Raw genomic sequence first — 20,298 nt, forward strand, 5'->3', positions numbered from 1 at the left:
CAATTGAGAAGAGCAAGCATCGAGTTCTAGGGGTACTTGAGATATACGTACGGATGTAACGTAGGATTCTTGCGTCAGTTTCACTGTATAAAGCCGAGCTTGGAAATTACTTTGAGCAGAAAAACGATCTGAGAAGACTAAAACTAAAAGCTACCACTTTCACGATCATCCTTGCGGCATACCGTCGGATTCTTTTGGACAGACAGATGAGCCGAGGATCAAGCAGTAGCAGCTGCCACGCTGCTAACGGATGCCGGCTTACAATCGGCAAAAACGGTGAAAGAAACCGCACAAAAGTAACGGACGAAATCTTTCGCGCGTCGTCTTAAGACTGTCAGACAAGGTATTTAAGAGACGGTTAAGTGAAATTGTTTTAAAGTTATGAGGAATGCAGAATTCATATTCAGGAAGAAGAACATTTAGGTATTTTCGTCATTATTCGTCATAATATTCCAGATACGCCTTGTTCGGAGAGTTGCGATGGTAAAGTAGTGCAACGTGTAACTAGGGAATAAAGTCGAAGATTATTCCCGTGGGTTTGCTCGGGCAGAAATCACCCGAGGGAATAATCGGCTTTTATTCCTGTGTACATATAAAACTGTATTCCCGGCTCAACTCTGGCCACATTATTGACCTAGAACTGTTTTTCGCTTGTGTGTGAGTGTGATTTTTCACTAGAAACTTTATAATTATACAGAGAGACGTAGTTTGAGAAATGAATTAGCGGGAAGTATGATCTTATATTACCCGCAAATGCGTTGAGAGGGAATAATATGCTACTTTCGTCCCGCTTTTCAGATAAAAAAAGTTAACATTACGATTGAGTCGGGAATAAACGTCTATAAATTCCGAACAGTCGTCGTGAATGTGCTGTTAAAAAAAATTTGTCGGGAATTGATTTTCAATAATAAGAGAAAAAAACGTCCCATGGAAACATCAAGATTCAAAAGGCATATGGCTTCGCTAAATTTATTCTCGCAGCACAGACAAATAAATACTGTATTTTCCGAAAACTAAAAATGTTCCCGAGACCTTCGTGGCCGGATTGACGGAGGTTTTCCTCGACGGGTTTTAATGCGAGTAAATGGTAGATCTGTAGCCTCGAAAAAAAATCGTAGGATAGCCGCTAAGCCCGGATGCCTGCCTAGGATTATCGGGGTTCGGCGCCTGGCAGCGTTTCCGAATGAAACTGTTCGCGGTCACCGAAATGTGACCCGACCTTGGCAACCGTGAACTCCCGAAATTTATGCGGGCTTGTATAGATCCGCCTGTGTGTGCGATCGCATCAACGCATCGCGTCGGAATAAAGTTGCGGCGTTTCTCTCTCTGCACGGATCGATTCGACGCGTGTGCAAAAGCGGCACACGCTGAGAGCCTAGGCGTCGCGACGCCGCGTCGTGCGATTTCCCGCTCTTTACGCCCGGCGTCGCGACGCCTGCGCCGCCTCGTCATTCAAATTCGCTCAAGGGGCGCGAGGCACCTTGACGCAGAAGCACCGTTCAGTTTGCACGCGGATTTTCGAGCGATATGTCACGGGGTGCAACGCAATTCTTGAACTATTTTGAAAATCGTCGCGTGTGCTCGATCAATTATTATAATTCGCTTTCCCAGTACGGGCAATAGGCGAACGGTATCGGTGAATTTTCTTACGTTTTCTCTCGGCGAAATTCTCAGCTCGCAAATCACGTTACCTATCTACGCTGTTTGAAGTGAATTTTGACTATACTTCACCGCAAAAATTGACTGAGTAAATAAATACTTGGACTTTTGCTCCGTTTTATTTTTTCAGTTCGTGTGTTTCGTTTATCTTTTTAATCGCTTTTTACACTTCTCGCGTCAACGTGTGATCAGAACTGTACGTTATATGTTGTAGTGGTTACCTTTGGCTGAGGAACTTCAACGTCGCGTCAAGTTGGTGAGTATCTTTTGATATTGAGTACCTGCAAAACGTAACCCGATTGCAGTTAGAATATATTACTGCAATGAGGTTACTCAAAATTACTCATAAGCTTTTCTTAGAATAGCGAAGTATTGATTTCGGGTGAATTGCAAAATTATTATGCGAGAAAATTACAAACGATTTCGACATTGAAAATACTCGATCCCAGCAATATTTAGTCATGGAATTACAACACAGATTCATTTCCAATATGCCTACATTAACGATACCCCAACACATCTATAACAAATGAATTTCTTACGTAACAATAATATGCTGAATAGCTAACAATTAATTGGTGAACGAATTTCCTGGTAATAGCTATATATTCCAAATATCGATGTAGCATCAAATTACTTTGCAATACAATTTTCAACAGCTGGTTTATACATTACTGCGATATATTTTATAAGGTATGTATAAAATAACATGTTGGAAACTTTTTTGATTGATGCAAAAAGTCGAATCTTCGTTTCGAATAATTTTGGATCAACTCTTTTTTAGGACTTCAATTTGTCACGATTTTTTTTCTCCAAATCACTTTCGGTAAATTGGAGAATGAAGGGAGGACAAATGTGTTTCAAAACCGCAACGATTCGGTCCTCGAAAATTTCAGTTGACTCTCTTTCGTTCACTCTCATCAACCCCGGCACATCAGTCAGAGTTAAGTAAACTTTATTTCGAGATCTCAATTTAGCCCACGTACAGGACGAAACTCTAGAACTCGCGTAATTTCGATGAAGTAAAAAAATGCTGTAAACGTAGATTTCGTGTAATAGCGTATTTACATTATATACACAAGCATAATGTATATTATGCTGATACACACCGGTCTAAAAACGCATCGCTTGAAGAATAACGGTCAATGTCAGTCTCTAGGTCAATTTATAAATCACGATTAGAGTTGTGGAAGACGAATTTGTCCGATTCTTCACCGATATTACCACTGGGCGCGTCGAAATTTGGCTAGACTACTGGAGGCCATCCATATCAGTTTCTTTTATAAAACGGTGCTTTCGTTCCACCATTCAATTCCAGTATTAAGCGTGACCGTTCAAACTTGACAGAGGTTACCGATAAATTCGTAAACAAACAATAACTTTAACACTGGCTTTCGAAACGTGACACAATTGAGAAAGAACAAAAAAAAATTTTTTTATAGTTAGAACAGTGATGATGGTCGTGTAAAATTCACTTGAATGGAATGTTGACGTAAATAAATGAAGAAAAAAAAAAATAAAATAAACAGTTTGATCGCAGACGACGGATGAACGAATTCGGGATATCGTAGATTTCCTGAAAGATTACAAAACCGCGGTAAACACAGAGCTCTGAAAATATTCTGCCCGATTAAATAACTCATCGAGTGTTTACGGACAAGGTTGAGCAATTACCGAAGCAAATATAGGATCGTAAACTTGCCATAAATCTGAGACGATACACCGCTGAGCGGGCTATTTATATGAAGCTGGAAGCTCGGGCTTGACGTAACACCGAATCGATCTGATTGTCATTTTGGAGCTTTGCTTAAGGGTGGTTTCCAATTTTGTTGGGCCAAGAAATGTTCCATTTTTAATCAAAATTTTATGCAGAAAAATATTAAATATAGCATGTTTATACTTGGTAGGGTTACTAAATACGGCGATGATGTTCTTCGCTTGCGGAAGTGCTTCTGCACGCCTTAGATGAGCATCGTTATGAAATTTGGCGGGCACGGGCACAACGAACGTCTTCGTTAGTTGAACCAAAATTATCCAAAAATGTTCAAACATTTTTATTATCTGAACAAAAACCTAAACTTTCCCTTCGGTAGCTCACTATTTTTTTATCTTCCAATATTTCTTCGTCATCGAGGGCTGGAATATTATCGCGGGCGTCCTCCCACCCCCAGCACATACCATAGTTCGTCAAACTTTAAAATGTATTATCATGTTCAATAAAGACCGCTCAATAAACGTACCAACTATCAACATACTATATACTTCATATTTTTTGCATGATAAATTGATGAGAAATGAAACGTTTTTCGGCCGAACAAAGTAGAAGCCTCCCTTAACGGATCCATCCGGGACCTTCGAATTCCGGAACTCAAGCACTTATCCGAGTCCCGTAGAAATCATTGTACAAAAATACTAACAACACAGTAGAAATTTTTCCTTCAGTTAATTCCGCACTCTGCAGCCAATTACAATTTGCGCAAAGTGGAAATATTGTTCGATATTTCTCCCTTCCTCCAACGGTTTGACAAGATTTTCTGTCATTTTCAACCCCTATCGTCCGAGCGGAATTCCGACTGGGCTCAAGGAACAACGCGAAGTGGCGCTATCCTGTTCCTCGAAAAATGATATAACATGAGAAAAATAAATTGCCTCGGTCTTCCGCCAGCCTTGCTAAGCCCAAAGGTGAAATCCGCCGTTTTATGAACGTCCGTTTGATTAATCGACAGCATGCAATCCGAAACTCGATTAATGCGTACAATTTCAACGCATCGCAAAGTCCGGGAGCTTAAAAAACGCGGTGCAATTAGCCGCAGCCTGCACGTAACTCAAAGCTCCGCATCGTCGAAAGCTTGCGGTGTATATTTTACACCGTTTTCAAAATCGTTACATCGAAGCCGCAGCACCACGCCTCGTTCTCGTTTCCGTTGATCTGTTGTGCTTTTTTTCGTACAATTAAAAGAATTGAAAAAAAAATGTACGCTATCGAACTTACCAGATATAGCGATCGAATATGACAAGAGAAATGTTTTTTCAATTGAAATAAATGTAGTTTCAACTGATAACACACAAATTATCGTTCCGACCACTTTCTCATTGATTCGAAAACCATTTCCTGAGGTCGAAAAAATTTATGATAAATTCAACAAATTATTTTCTCAGTGTAATAAAAGATGTTAAAAATTGAGTCTTCAAAAAAATCTGTGATAAATTTCTGGAAGATATTACTTCATATAATTTAATCAACCGAGGTTATTAATTACGGTAAAAAAAAAAAAAACCCCGTTACTCTATATTTTATTCGTACTTATTCGGTAGAATAAATTGTTATACTTTTATTTCTATCTCTTTTTTGTTCCATGGCGTGTTTGGCGAGTTATAATTAAACGAGAGATAAGCACGTCCTTGTTGTACACATATCTATGTATACCTCTGCACGGAGAGGAACGTCAACGTGGATGATAAGGATCATTTTTCCCCGCAAATTATGCGAAGCGCAGGTTGTTGTTCGTGTGTATATGTATGTACGGTACAATTTGTCAGCAGGTTGACAAATGCAGCTCTCGCACCTCCCTGAGCGGAATGTTTAATTCGTATATCGAATGTCCGACAGGATGTACATCTATACGCGTAATCTATGTAGGTATAGACGCGTGTACACTGCATACGTGGTGGGCCAATTTGTTGGTTCGGAATTCACTCCGTGACCTCGAACTCTGACACTGAACTTGAATCAATACCTCGAATTCTCGCCCCTCGTGTTAGCTTGCTTCACCCTTGTATTCGTACGTTGTATATATTTATATATATTAGGGTGATTCAAAAAAATCCATATTTTTTTGGAAAAAAAGTGGTAGCGAAAAAACGATTCGAAATGACGAAAAAATAATGCCTGCACGCGGAAATTTTTTTCACTCAAGATTTAGAGGTAGCGCAAGTTGATTTTATGTATTTATTTAAGGTTTTTTTTTTGTAAAATTTAGATAAGATCACAATTGCCAGTGTAAATATATATTTTACGAAAAAACCACAAGATACCTTTTTGTAGTTTTTTTTTTTTTGCAGTCAATGCGTTTTTGAAAAATATCTCATGAAATACTGGATTATGTCAAATTTAACAAGATAGCTTTCTTGTTAAGAATAAATCAATCTACAAAAAAGGTATCTTGTGGTTTCTTGTGGTAACATATATATATATAATATATGTATATATATGTATATCACTGATTCTCAATCCTCTCGCATCCAGAGTTGAATTTTTCATGTACACCCCGCGCGTCGGGAATGCCACTAATCCCTTTGAGGAGAAGAATTAAGAAAGCCTGTAAGTGTCATTCTTTTTTCAAAAACACACAGCCCTTTTTAATTCTCTTCTTCACTCGCAATTAATGCCACGAATACTACTGGGTGTACGTAATGTATAAAATCCCGAACTAGTATGTGTATATTGCGTCATTTCACAGTCCAGCAGAGCGGGAACCTCGTTTCCTGTCCAGCCCCCTGCGAGTACACGAGTACCCGAAATTTTACCGAACCGTGTCTCGGGGTGAAATTCTTCCTTGTATATATTTTCTTTGCAGCTACCCGCCCCTCGATTTCAAGGATATTTTCGGTGTTCCGCCCACCTTCTTACACACCCACTATACACTTTGAATAACATTAATACTTTTCGCTGCCTTGTATCACTCTAGCGCTGATACCTCCACCCTCTGCGGTAATAAAATGTAAACGAGCTTTTACCACTCGGGGAAATATGAAAAATTATCACCCTTCGCCGAAACTTTTAGCTCTTGTATTAGAGCCTTGCTGTTGTAACACGTTCGTCGTACTCTTTATGAGCCCTCGCCCTCGGGTCTCCGGCTAAAGAAACCGGATGACTGAGGAATTTTTGCCACCCCAGCTAGTTAAGCGGGAGAATAAACGAGTTGAAGGCAAAAGTGGACACTTATCGTAGCGGAAATTTGAACCCAAAGAACGAAGAAGCTTTGAAGGAATTTCGTTCGACGAATCCTCGTGAATTTTTTGCAACAATCATCCCCAGGGAATATAAACCGGTTCGAATCCAATGCCAGACTCTGTTCCTTTTCTTATTTATATAACTGCAGAATAAAGCGTGTTCGAGGCGGTATATATGTAACGTTGTTTCATACACAAGCGTTGTATTTACGGGAACCCCTGTAGGGTTCGACACGTGTAGACTGCTACTCGCGTTATGCAATAAAAGAGCTTTTCTTCAGATCCTGGCCGTACAGAAGCTGCGGTGCTTGTTTGTTCGATCATCGATTCAACCATGCACGTCTAGCTATAAGGTACGAAGGGCAGGCGACGCGATGACGGATGATATGTTGTACCTTCGGGGCACGATGAGTGCAAGAATCGGTATGAATTTGTGGATTGATGAGAAAAGCTTTCGCCAGCTGCTGACCTCCACGGGAATATGGAAGTTCGAGGCGCCGAACCTGTGCGTGTTTTACCCTCATCGTCGTCACTATTCTTTGGTGTTTTTTTTTCTTCTCCTCTCCCTCTTCTTCCTTTCGTATCTTGTAATTTTCGAAGCAATATTAGGCGGGTTGACGGCCGGCCGACACGTTTGCCTGCGAGTAAATTTACCTGCCTGGTTTCTCAACCCATTCCCCCGCCACTTCCTCCGAGTCTTTTTACAACAGGAATTCGAGTTATTCCATTCTCCGCAGACCAATTCCCGAGGCAATAAACTCTACAATATTCGGGCAAGAATTCGTGATTGCGTTGTTACTTTGGTCGGGGAAAAATCATGGCTGGCCGGCTCTCCAATTCTTCTTTCATCCGCTCATTCAACTTAAATACACCGATTTCTTTCTGGCGTAGATCTTGGAGGGTAAATAAATCCGCAACACCGTTCACGGTGAGTAACCGCATCCTTAGCTATACAGGGTTGCGTGATCGATTCGCCTGATTTATATTTATCCCTATCGTTGTACAGACACATTTATCATTAGGGCGACGACTCTCAGCGTGCCCTTGTTTTACCTGCGTGAATTCGTAGTGTGAATAATAAAAAAAAAGGATATGTCCAATTTTCTTCCTTTCTCCGTCCTGACTTTCGAATCGGAGAAAATTTTTGTTTTCCAATTTTCAATATTTCTGCAGTCTATTATATACATCAGCAGGGGTTTATTACGGAGAATGTTATCTTTCTAATAGTGGCAAAAAGCCCTCCGGGTGACAGGTTCCCCTTCGATTTTCACCCTTACGGAGTTTTCATTGTATACACTTGAAAATGTTGATATTCTTGTTTTTAGAAAAAATCGGGTAGGTGAATCACCTTGGCGAAGGGGGACATGGAAGCTTTCGAATAATAAGAGAAATATGAGAAAAATCGATTCAACTCTTCGTTCCGTTCAGCTCCTTAATTACAGTAACGAGATCCTTCCTGCATTGAATCGCAGATTCGTACCGAAGGACGTTTCAATTTTATTTATATCCTCGCACAGTGTGATCCTTGTAATCCACGCGACAAGCGGAGAATAAAGTGATTAAAACGGTACTCCATTACAACGTTATTCAGTCGTTTCATTAGGCGGAAACTCCGGAGCACTCGTTGAAACTCGCGTTCAGAGAAAGGCGGGGTTCATACTTTTGTCAAATATTCATACACGTAATATCGAGGCCGGAAAACGCGCGCATAATCTTCCGGCTTAAATTAAGAGAGCGTGCAGGCGTTAAAAGCATTCCGATATCCTTCCTGGAGCAGGCGCGAACGAAACGGAATCGTGAAACGATATTAGGTACACGGAAAATGTACAAGGACTTGTACGCAGTTTCCACGATCCGCGCGACTTGAATCTCCGAACTTGAGCCGGCAAGCTCGAACGCCAAGGCTTGAAACTTGATCCTTGGAACTCGAGCAGCGGGACCTCCTGCAGGAATATTTCTCCCGTGGCTGACGGGAGATTTCCGATCAACATAACGTACCCAAATCGAGTCTCGTCTGGCGCTTCCCACTCTATTTTTACGCCGTTTATACGTTCCCGGGGAATGTAACGCTATCGTGTACTCTGATCGTTATCCCTGCGTCGGAATCGCATCTCGAGAAAATAGTCGGGAGCCGATATGCAGCCTGAAAAGAACTTGGCTGTCTCGCTTTGAGAGCGTTGTTACTCGGTCTTTTCCACGACACATACGTCGGGTGATCTACACATGTGAAATAGATGGAATAAGGATCGCTGAAAATGCGCGAAAACCGTAAGTCTGCCCGACTGTGGTGGAAGACTGTTGCGCCGATGTCTGCCAGTGCAATATACATTTATATGTATACATTAAGGTGCTTCGGAAAAAAATAGCTCGCGATTTTCCACCATGGCATCGGCTAAAAAATTTGTTTAGGTTGAAAAAGAGGTTCTGGCAAAAGATGAGCGTTCTACGTTATGTGGAAGATCACGCCTAGTTGATTTTTCACTTTTATATGATTTTTTTTTTAATTTATGAAGAATCGTGAATAAAAAGTTTTTTTTATTGCTTACATCAATCGTAATATCAATTTACGTCACTAAGAAGACCCACACTTGTAATATTAAGTCTCCAGTTGATGTTTGAGAAGCGTGTCTGACGATGTTTTCATTATTAATTCAATCTCATAAAATAGTTATAATTTATGACGAACTTTTAATTTAGGAGGATAAGATTCCTGGTCGATATATCGTTGTGTTACGGATCGTGATATTTGGATTGAATGAAAATGTCATGAAAGAAATAATAACTCAAGTGCTACAACATGATTCTCCAGAAATTTTCTTCCACACAACGTAGAACGCTCAAACATCCCAATATATTTATCAACACTGTGTGTATCTTCCTTCTCTTACAATACGTTATAATAAATCACCAGTCTAGTGATCTTAGTTATACGTGCTGTGCTGTTTATCCGCCAAAAAAGACTTGAACGCCAAAAACATAACAAGCGTCTTAAAGAGGTTGGTTCGCCAGAAAACGATATTATTTTTAAAATTTTATCAATAAATAGTCCCAAATTGAATAGATACTTCTCAAACTATTGTATATATGTGAATACAAAATCAGAAATCCTAGAATCATCAAGAAATGCTTGCGTATTGATACTTTGTTTCAAAACGCTTTAGAATTGTTGAAAATCTGACAGACTCGTTAGATTCCACTCTGTGACAGCTTATTTTCTACAAATTCACTGAAGCACTTTAATTTTGTAACATTGGTATTGTTCAATATTTAATTTTACAATTAAATCTGTCGTGGCGATTCAAAGAGTTCGGCCGAATTTTTTTGAATCGTTAACTAGGGAAACGAGGCTATTAATTCTTTACAAATTCTCGAAACCAATTATTTCCACCGATCCATAGTTTGATTGACCTGAGTCAGAATGGAGGGGAGCACAGAACCTAAACTTTGCTTCTATCTTTTTTCAAATACCTCCCGATGGTTGAGCGTCGAATAAATTTAATTCTGAATTGGACTCACTGAATAAATTGTCTGCTCGTTTCACACTTACCGTACATCTATTTACATGGCTGCAAATGTGCCACATCTTTGTCGCGCTTATAAATTTAGGTTCAATTTTGACTCATATTCAATAAATTAACAAAGAAACAATAGTCGGATCGTTCTCGTTTCTCATTTTTCCCAGACATCCGCATATTGGACCGAAAAATCACCGATTCGGAAATTGTTCGTGTAGAGGTACGTATTTCCTTTTCGCTTTTCACAGCGTGCAATCCTCTCAAGTCGAAAGTAGTGATTACGAAGCAATGAACGAATGCGAAGCATTAAAGAATCGAAAGCTCGGGGAGGCGAAGAAAATTATATTACATCGGGCACGTATAATTGAGGAAACCGGATTTTAGCTGCGTTCATAACTCGCGCCGCAGTATTGAAGTTATAAATACGGTTTACTTGTATTATAATTGTCGGCACAGGAAGCCTAAGAAACGACACGCGGGGTGAAACCGCGATAAATAACCTGACGTATCGCTCTTTTGGTACGAGTTGAGTCGAGGTTCGTTGAACCCGTCAAAAACCAAGTATAACAAAGGAAATAATGAATCAATGTCGTCAGTCCGTCGACGCCCACGAAATATCGCAACTCGGTAAACAACCTGCTGCTGTATATCGAACGTAATAATTTCCGAAGTGTGTGCCTGAATTGATAGGCTTACATCGACTAAGAAACCCTTGAAAAAGGATTTTCTGCAGAAAGAAACTGATTGCGAGAGGAAATTATCGTCCTTTTACTCCTTTTACACTCCGCGAGGATTGCGAGCTCGCCTGCTTTTCATCCAACCGAAAGGCGTACAAAACGCAAGAATATCTCATTTGCCGAGACCCTGTAGCATGTAACACAGTCCTTGATGCAAAGGATCCAGGCTCGTAACCGGCTGCATAATTTACGCATTACGTTTCATTACCGAACTCATTAAAATACTGATTGTCTAATCCCACCTAGAGCAGAGAACCTCGGGAAATTTTATGACGGAGGCTCGCAATATATCTATCACGTCAACTACAGAAACACAATTAATTTATCCGTCGTCTCTCTCTGTCGCTCTTACTTCGCAACCCGTTATCCAAGTTATGACAGCACTGTGGCTCATTGTCAGTATGCCAATTAACCATCTCACTTCTGTTACCTATTGTTTTGAATTTGTAAAGAGTTTAAGACGAAGAAGGAAGAGAGTCAGACAAAGTTTTGACAAATTCCAACTCACGTTATTTTTATGCGACGCAAAAAGGACGGAAATGAATCGGTGAAGTTAAAATTTTTTTTCATTGAAATTCAAATTTTTTTAATTTTCATCGACTAATTTAAAATTTCAACATATGATTGGAAAATTTTTAAACTCTCATAGCGTAATTGTTGGAGTAAAAATCTTGTATGTTAGTTAGAAATTCATGTATTACGTATTAAAATTCTCCATAAAGTACGTCGACTTTTTTAGGTTCGAAGAAAAGTGTCCGCGTCTCGTGATATTGAATTTGAGAAAGTAAAAAGTAACGTTAATAATGGCAAAGGTTTAAAAAAACGGAATCATTCGAGGCTTAAATTGAGTAAGGCTGAAATTTCTGATAGATTAATAATCGCGTTATCGTTCTGCAAAGTGAAAAACTGAGTGCTTCGTACATGAAAAAGATCTGTTTAATGAATTAACTTACGTCCAAGAACAAGATAGGTGAAAATTATTCATATTTTACATTGAGCAACGACGAGCCTCGCTCCTTCTATGTATATTATTATGCGGTTTGCAGAAACTTTTTTCTCTACAAGGCACGCGGCGGTGTTAACGAGAATAACGATGACCATTCAATTAGGGGAACAGGGTATTACTTTCACTCTCTCGCAGCTATTCGCAGTAAACTTTCGTCGGGCATGCATAATAATGTTACAAAAACAGCTGTTGAAAAAATTGCAGACGGCGAATTAAAAGCGCGTTATGCGCGTTTGCAAATTTCGCGGGATGAAAAGTAATGAAGAGCTCTTCATCGAAGCTCGTAGCCGGGGAATTTGTACGCCAGACACTGTTCAAAATCACGGGTAAAACTGACGACCCGCACTTCCCGGACAATCAAACTGCCGCTAATTAGTATCCTGTCTAGATTAACCCCACGGATGTTATATCCATGACTTAAATGCAGTGTAATTAAGGGTGAATCATGGCGTCAGAAGCCGAGTGACTCGAGGGAAATGACAATTCTCTGTACGCGATCAATTACTTTTGCCCTGCAGTCATTCACTCGAATTCGGCGCAGCTTCTGTCCCCGGTTAACAATTTTCCAACAAGAGTGTTTACCGCGATGGCTGCTTTCTCGCGAATTTTACCGAACTTTAAAAATTCTATCCTGCGGACACGATTCTGCAGGCTTCTCATAACGCATTTAGCGTGTTCGACCCGAGCGCGTTGTTGCATCACATACGCGGAGGCGACTTAATCAAGGCTTCATTAAGGCTTCACAAGGTACCTGCGAGTGGAATTCCAAATGAGCGGGTTTAAGGGTGCAGTTGGACGTGAGAAAAAATTGACGAAGCTTAAGTTTCAACGTTTTTAAAGCAAACGAAGCGAAGTAAACGCTGCGAAAGAATAGGTACAGTTTAAAAAGTAGCCCGCTCAGTTCCGGATCCGTTTCAACACTAATGGAGGCTTCTTTTCGTTGTCTTCTTTTTTCAATCACGCTATTATTAAGCTGCTCGACAAGCAGCTTCAGAAATCCCATTACAACTGCCAGTCTCATACAATGAACGGTATCGATTTTTCGTCACAATTTGCAAATGGAGATTCGAGAGCGAGGACGTTCCAAGCCAGTCTCGCTGGTAAAAGCAAGACGAAATTCCGTCTGGTTATTTTGAAAATCATGAGGGGATTCGAAGCTCTGCTAAATGACCCGGCTACTGGATAATGACTGTATGTCACCGAATTAATTTCGCCACCCTGTGAAGAAAATAAATACTGACCATTGTGCTCGATATTCCCGACTTGTTCGAGGCTGAAAGCGCGATAACACGGATCAAGTCTTCTTGCAACGATGTCAGGCATATCATTAACGATCTTCTCGGGATCACGATCGTCAATTATTAATCACTTAACTGTTATTATTAGACAAGAAGTGCAGAGAAAATTGAGATTGAGATTCAAGAGGCCTGGCCACTCAAAAATGTTCAATTTTTTTCATCTCATTTTTCGTTACAATTAATCTTGAAGTGTTACGAACAATTTGAGCCGCAAGTCGAATTGAAATTCACAAAATTGCCAAACTTGATCTCGAAAACTGTCGATCCGAGTGACTTGAAATTTGGATATAATTTTTGCGATTACTTGATTAGTATTATGTATGTTTTTTCTTGTGAAATTTCGGTGAAAAATACGGACCTTTTGTCCCCGACTCAGAATACTTTTCCCGACAATAGAAAAAACGTCCGCACGCCAACTTTAGCGAAACTATTCACGAACGAGCCGATTTTTTTTTTTTCAAGTGCAATATAACGGTGATACATAAGCGCGTGGCGTGCAGAGAATCTCAGCGAAAATTGCCGCAGCACTGCCATTTTTTAATATTTTCGGGTGAAATTTATTACTGGCATTCCTATAAGGCCGTATTGTAATACGTGTTCAAAGACAAAAACATTCCGTTTTATACTTTCGAGTTTATGAATTTTTAAAAAATATACCCATTTATACTTTCGAGATTACAAAATTTTTTTAGAGTATACCCAGTTTCCGAGCAATCTGGGTGGCCGGACCCCTTAAATTCCCATTTCTGTATTTTTTTTTTTTTTTATTAACGTTTTTTTATTCTACGATCTACGAGAGCTTTTCAGTATATTAATGTAGGTACGTTTTTTTTCGGGATAATTTTTCCTTCGATATTAATATTTTTTCTCACGTAGTGTTTACTTTTATACGAGAGTTATTATCTTGCAGCGTTCGTTTAAAAGTTACTTGGGAAAAGCGTGTCGAATCGTTTTTGCGAATTCCTTACCCTCATATACACTCGTGTTTAAATTTTGAGCTAAGTGCGCCTCGAGGTGTTCCTTAAACCGACCAGAACTTTCAAATTTCTTTTGCTCTCTGTAAAAATTTTTGGACCACTGTTTTCTTCTGCGATTCTCAGCTCATATTTCGTATTTATATGTACATAACAACGCCACTTTCTGTGGATAAATATTTACCCTATTTAACGATTTTCGGCACTTTGTATCAGCTCAAGATCTTTTACATCTCGAGGCTTGATATCAAGCCGAAAGCTTCGGAAGTTTTTAAGTCGAGCAGTAAACGGTGACAATTTGAAGTGACCCAGGTACTCTCGAAGTCCGTCGTGGATTCAATGAGGTACATGTTTAAGTGACGTAATTAAATACTATACGAAAATATCGACAGGCCTGAATGATTGCCTTATCCTACGGCTGCACGAAAGCTCGAGGCTTAACATCAGTTGGACACAAATTCAGGGAATAAATTACGTGTAAGGATGAGTGCTAATTGGGAATTATGGACAGTTTGAACAAAGTGCTCAAACAGTCTAGCATACGTGATTAAATTAGTAAATTAATCACCGGACTTGTTGAATGTACTATTCTAGGGTGAGGTTTGAAGGGTTTATAATAACAAGCACTTCGCGAAATTTCGTCTACATCCAAAACTGGAATCGTGAGAACCGTAATCTGTAACCACAAGGTGATTCTGATAATACTCAGAAGAGAATCGGGATTTAGTCAACCTGTGAAAATACACCAAAAATTGAGTTAGCAAAGGATACCACGGTGTTTGAAGCCTAATAAAGGATGCCAGAAAAGACGTCTTTCGAAATCTCTCGTTGAAGTTTTCTTTGCTGTGCGAAGGCGAAACATGGAGGAAAATTGTGACAAATCAGCCGGACACGAAATGCTGCAATTTTCTGTAAAACGTAATTGGGTGACGGTATAACTCCTATGAAACCGACGGTTGATTTCCATTTGTAGAGTGAAAACACGAAAGCTCTACCCTGCTTTCGTAAATTTCATTTCTCAGGCGACAAAGAGTCCAGAGGCTTAGTTAGCCGCACCATCAAGTACGTAAACAAAGCAGACCGAAATGCCACAGAGTCTGCAACCCAGGTAGCAAATTGAAGCTCAAACGCCACTGCAAGTCTGCGATAGCAAAGTTAACGCTACTGGAAGACATTTTACCATGCATGCTTTTCGCCTCGAGAGAAACCAGCTTCCATAGCACCATTCTGCTTCATATCGTCAGTTGCAAAATCACGCAATTTATCACAGCTTCCACAGCAGGCTTGTTTCTAATTCCCGTAATACCCGGGAAAGATCGAAGGAACTATATTTGGAAAAATATTACCGAAAGCTGGCCGTTTCTGACTGTAACGGAAATTTCTAATGATTAATGAGACCGCCATGCCTTTGAGAAGCTTCTGGCCAAGCTTCACCGACCACAACCTCTAAATAACCCATGAACATGTACGGAGTTACTGCACAGACCGTCGGCAATAATAAGCGTAACGCGTTACCGCAAAAGGTGAAGGCTAAAATGGAAGCAGACAAAAGGGCGCGAATATGCAGGTTTTCAAAGATCGTGGATTGTTCTGGTACCTTGAAAAACCTTCGTTCGGAATTAATATTCCCACCGTGAAAAATCGTATAATTGGTTCGAAGATGAACGAATCGTAGAGGAAGAAGTGAAAAACAAAAAAAAAAAAAAAACAGCAACCTCGGAAAAACTCGTACCATACGCGCGCTGATTGCATTATACATACGGTTGCAAGTTTTTCACGGGTATGGATATGAGCGTAGAACCTGTAGCGGTATCCGATAATCACGTCGACGCATGGAATTGATCTGCAGGTGCGTTAAATTGAGACGTGGCTTTAATCCCAGACTTTTGCTAATGAAATTATTCCGGACGAAGGGCGATCAATGGATCCAATCTGGGCAGCAGGGTTTGTCGATCCCATGGCGTTGATTTTTTTACGGGCAAAATGGTAGACATGCGAAACCCCCGAGCAGCGGAGCGGTGATAATTATGGCAATACGTTGTTCCCCTACGCGTTTTACGTGTCTTCGAATATCGGTGTGACTCCACGGCTCCCAAAGCTCCGGGAGAATTTGAACACTGTAATGCAGTGCTAGAACGAAATTCCATCGCGAGCTTTTTCCCATGCCATTCGAGTGTAAAAGAGACTGCAGGTGTCTATATTTATACTGCACCCTCTTTTCAACGGCATCGGTAATTGACCTTGCGCAAAGTTGTGCTAGTTGACAAAAGGAGGAATTATCTGGGAAATGATAATTGGCTCCGTACTCTAAGGTGCAAGAGGGATGAAAATTTGAGAAACGTTCTAAGAATTGAGGAGACGTAGAGAGAGAGAGAGAGAGAGAGAGAGAGAGAGAGAGAAGAGAGAGAGATAGAAAAGCGTTTATTAAAAAATGTCCTGGAGCAATATACCCCCTAAGGACAACACAAATGCGCTGACCATGTACAGCTCTCGGTGAAAGAAGAAAAATAAATAAAATAAAATAAAATAAAAAGAGAGAGAGAGAGAAAGAGAGAGACAGAGACGTGGAAAAGAATGCGGCAAACAAATGTGCTGAAACTGACGTTTCGCCTCGGTGGCGAAAGAAATATCCGTGACACGTTGTATTGTCGGTGCTCTTTTCTCTTCAAGACAATCGGAACGCGCGTTCAATTTGCAAGCTTGAAAAAAATTCATAAGGAAAAGATGCTCCGAGAGGAAGGGAAAATCTAAAAACGGTACTACAATTGCTTTCAGTAGCTGGAAAAAAGAACGAGATTGGATGGAGTCAACGACTGAGCTTTTCATTCAACTGACGCGGAAAATTGTTGAGGACATGTTACGGAGGAGTGAAATAAAGATAAAAAAAAAAAAAAAAACTCCGAATCACGACGCCGCCACGTGTGTGTCTCTCATTAAGCTCGCAACAATTTCTAGCGACAAATTGGCCAATTAAAGTGTCCTTACTTAACGTACCTTTGGCGTGCGACGCCTACATCCATGGATGCGTGCAGCGCGTAAAAGGCTTCAAGATTCTTGATGTGACGCCGTTGTCTCGCGTTGTTTCATTTTTGCCAATGAAAGCCGGTTTTGCGATATCTCGAATAGTGACAAAGACATTCTCACATTACTGACAACTCGGAAGACTTGTGTAATCAATTCGGCAAACATGTACGGATACAAAATGGAAAATTGAGATTGAGGAGACTGTACGACGGGTCGTCAAATAGCGAGAAAAAAAACGAGCTTAGGAGACGAGCAATTTTATAGCCGTAGATAAAATCCGGGAAATGGCCGTGTCTGTATCCTGAGGACCGTTCATTCGCCGATCGTTAAATCCCGCTAATTGCAAATATGGAGTTGTCCGCGACTCCTGCAACACTCGACCGTGACCCTTGACGAAGGCCGCATTTCCACAGGGCAGAAAATCCCCGATGAAGCGCTATTTCCGTTTCGCGAACCGGGCCGGCAAATCTCCACGCTCCACGTCTGATCGGCAAAAATATGCACACCCATACGCGTATGCACCTGCCTATGGGGCCTACGGATGCAATGCGCGTCCTGGATAGGCGATATTGCCCAGTGACCCTGTTATTATGACCCATATTCCATCCAGTCGGCAGGTTTTCTCGGTTAACAAGCAGCCAAAGGCCAAAGGATTCGATAAATGCCCCGGTATATTCGCAATGCAGCCGATGTTGTGTTGGGTACACAGGATTCTACAACTCGAATAGCCCATCCCGAGCTGAATCGCTTGAGGCTCCCGTTAATTGGAAGGTTCTCCGGGCCTTTCAACTCTCCGTGTTGCCCGTCCTCACAGCCCGAGGATCGCTGATTTATTGTGTTCCTATTGCGTGTCAAACGAGGCCAGGGTGTAAAGTGCTCGAATACCTCAAGGGCCTGACTTCCCAGACTAATTGAAGTAACCAATTAATTTTACACGAGATATGGAATTACGTTTGGGGTAATCCATGCCGTTTCGAACTGGGTCTGACCCTTGACCTCTCGGATTGGGCCCATCATTTTTTATATGATTTTTCTCACTTTGAAAGGCGGTTAGTTTTTTTAAAAGATGTTTATGACTCGATTTAAACATTCTACAATTATTCGTCGGGTTTTTGAAAAAAAATTCAGATTCTTTGCAAGAGATTCTTCCTTATTTTGCTAATACAAAAAATTATTTCGAAAAATCTAAAAATATTCACAAAAATCCGCCGTGAAATGAAAATGCTTCAGCAACCATACGTAGTAAAACGACTCCCGCTTCTTAATTTTTTGAACGTTTCTTTTTTCGGACAAAGCTTGGAAATAGTAAGAAGAAAAAATCACCCCACCCCGGCTGTAAGTTTAAGAATGTTTATACATAACACGCGATTTTTCAGAATTTATTCATATTTGTAACTTGCGTCGATCAGTAACGTCGTAGAAAAAAACAAAAAATTGTAGAAAATTCAAATCAAGTCCAAAAAATCTTTTAAAAAACCAAGTACCTTTCAAACTGAGAATAATCATATAAAAAATCGTGGACCCAATCCGAGAGGTCAAGGGTCAGACCCAGATCGAAATGGTATGCGAACTGACCATCTGTGAGGACGAAGAAGTGACGAAGTGTTGACGGTTTGTTTGTTTGCTTATTTGACTCTGTGTTTACAAAACGAATAATTATTTTCATTCCTGCGATCGAAAAATTGCGGGATGAATTACCCTTGAGAGAAAAAAATTCAGTAAAAATTTTTCCGAAGGTTGAGCCGAATAATCGATCGGAAATGGCAAAGATTCGTTCCAAGTTTTGCGGTCCTGTTTTTATCGGATACGCTGAGCAAGCGCTTCCTCTCATCGGCACCAGCTTCCGTCAGTCGAGACTGATAATCAAAGGTGCAAAATTTAATTACGGCATCTCCGACCGCAACTGAATTAACCGAGTTACCGGCCAGCTACGTAGGTACGCCCTTCGTGTAAACTTGGGTCGGTGAAGTTCTCCGACTACGATGGCCACTCAGGCATCGAAGAGCAGCTCTATGCTGTTTGCAATATTCCCTCAGATTCCTCCGGGTAGGTTGAGGTGAGAATTTGTACCTTCGGTCGGCCCGCAAACCGAGGCTAATGCGAGCCCTAGAACCCTGACCTGTTTGCCGCCAATTTTTCGCAAATCACACCTGATGACATCCGGCTCCTTCGGCCAAACAATTTCACCCATTTGGCCCTGCGGGTGACCTGAGAATCAACGGGATAACTCGAAAAACATCACGTTGTAACCCTGACCGATATTTTTCCTTGTAATCTACGGTACTTATTTTACGCCCTTACTCCAGATCGGGAAAAATCAGCTCAAGTGGAGGGAGGTAAACGACTCATGTACCTACGTCCCTTTTTTTCACAGGATATCGGGCAGCCGGAATTTTTTATTTTTTACAATATTCGAAAGTCTTCGGAACATGTTTTTGGAACTAAAGTTTCGATTAGGAGTTCATTATTTCCACTAGACTGAAGGTAAACAGATATAAATAAAACCAGATATCACGGAGTAAAATTGTATGTTACTCAGAAATGCAAGACCCTTGGAGTGTAAAATTGAAATCTTTGTTTTCTCTTGCTTTTCATGAAAAATCCTGCTCGTTTCATTAGGGATTTTCCTCTGCGATAGCGGGGATAAAATCTGGTGAATTGAAACAGATTATACGGTGTATATATATATAGAGAGAGCGATTTTACAAAGTGCGTCGACGGTGCTTTTCGATAAAATCAGACGGAAGAAAAGGGAGAAATAAAAATTGCAAAATGAAAAAGTTGCACCCCTACCTATTCTACGCTCACATCAACGGCTGTGCGAATGATTTACGCGACAGATTTCCGAACCCTTCGAAATCTCTAGTTGCGTGTTTTGGCGCCAGCCAGTTTTTACCAAAAAAAAAAAAAAATAAATAAAAAAAAAACTGGCGTCATCAGACTTCGCGTTTTCTCTAACCGCTTGATAAAAAGGTCGTAAAAGTTTCACTGTTAACATTGAATTTCGCGACAGCAGGCTGAGTTATGTTATATTTTTTCGCGATCATTTTATACGCGATGCCGAGTCAAGTTGGAATTTATTTTATCCGCGGAACTTTCGTCGGTCATTTATATTACACGATAATTACAGAA

General features: G+C 40.5%; 1 protein-coding gene across 1 annotated transcript in view; it reads left to right on the forward strand.

Annotated features, from left to right (window-relative positions):
- The first annotated feature begins 1,598 nt into the window (after nucleotides 1–1,598).
- Nucleotides 1,599–20,298, forward strand: part of LOC124211845 (uncharacterized) — a 62,889-nt gene continuing 44,189 nt past the window's right edge. The window contains exon 1 of the mRNA XM_046611327.2: nucleotides 1,599–1,915. The gene's annotated coding sequence lies outside the window, so the exon portion shown is untranslated. The remainder of the gene's footprint in view (nucleotides 1,916–20,298) is intronic.

This window comes from Neodiprion pinetum, chromosome 2, assembly GCF_021155775.2.
Source record: "Neodiprion pinetum isolate iyNeoPine1 chromosome 2, iyNeoPine1.2, whole genome shotgun sequence".
Taxonomy (NCBI): Eukaryota; Metazoa; Arthropoda; class Insecta; order Hymenoptera; family Diprionidae; genus Neodiprion; species Neodiprion pinetum.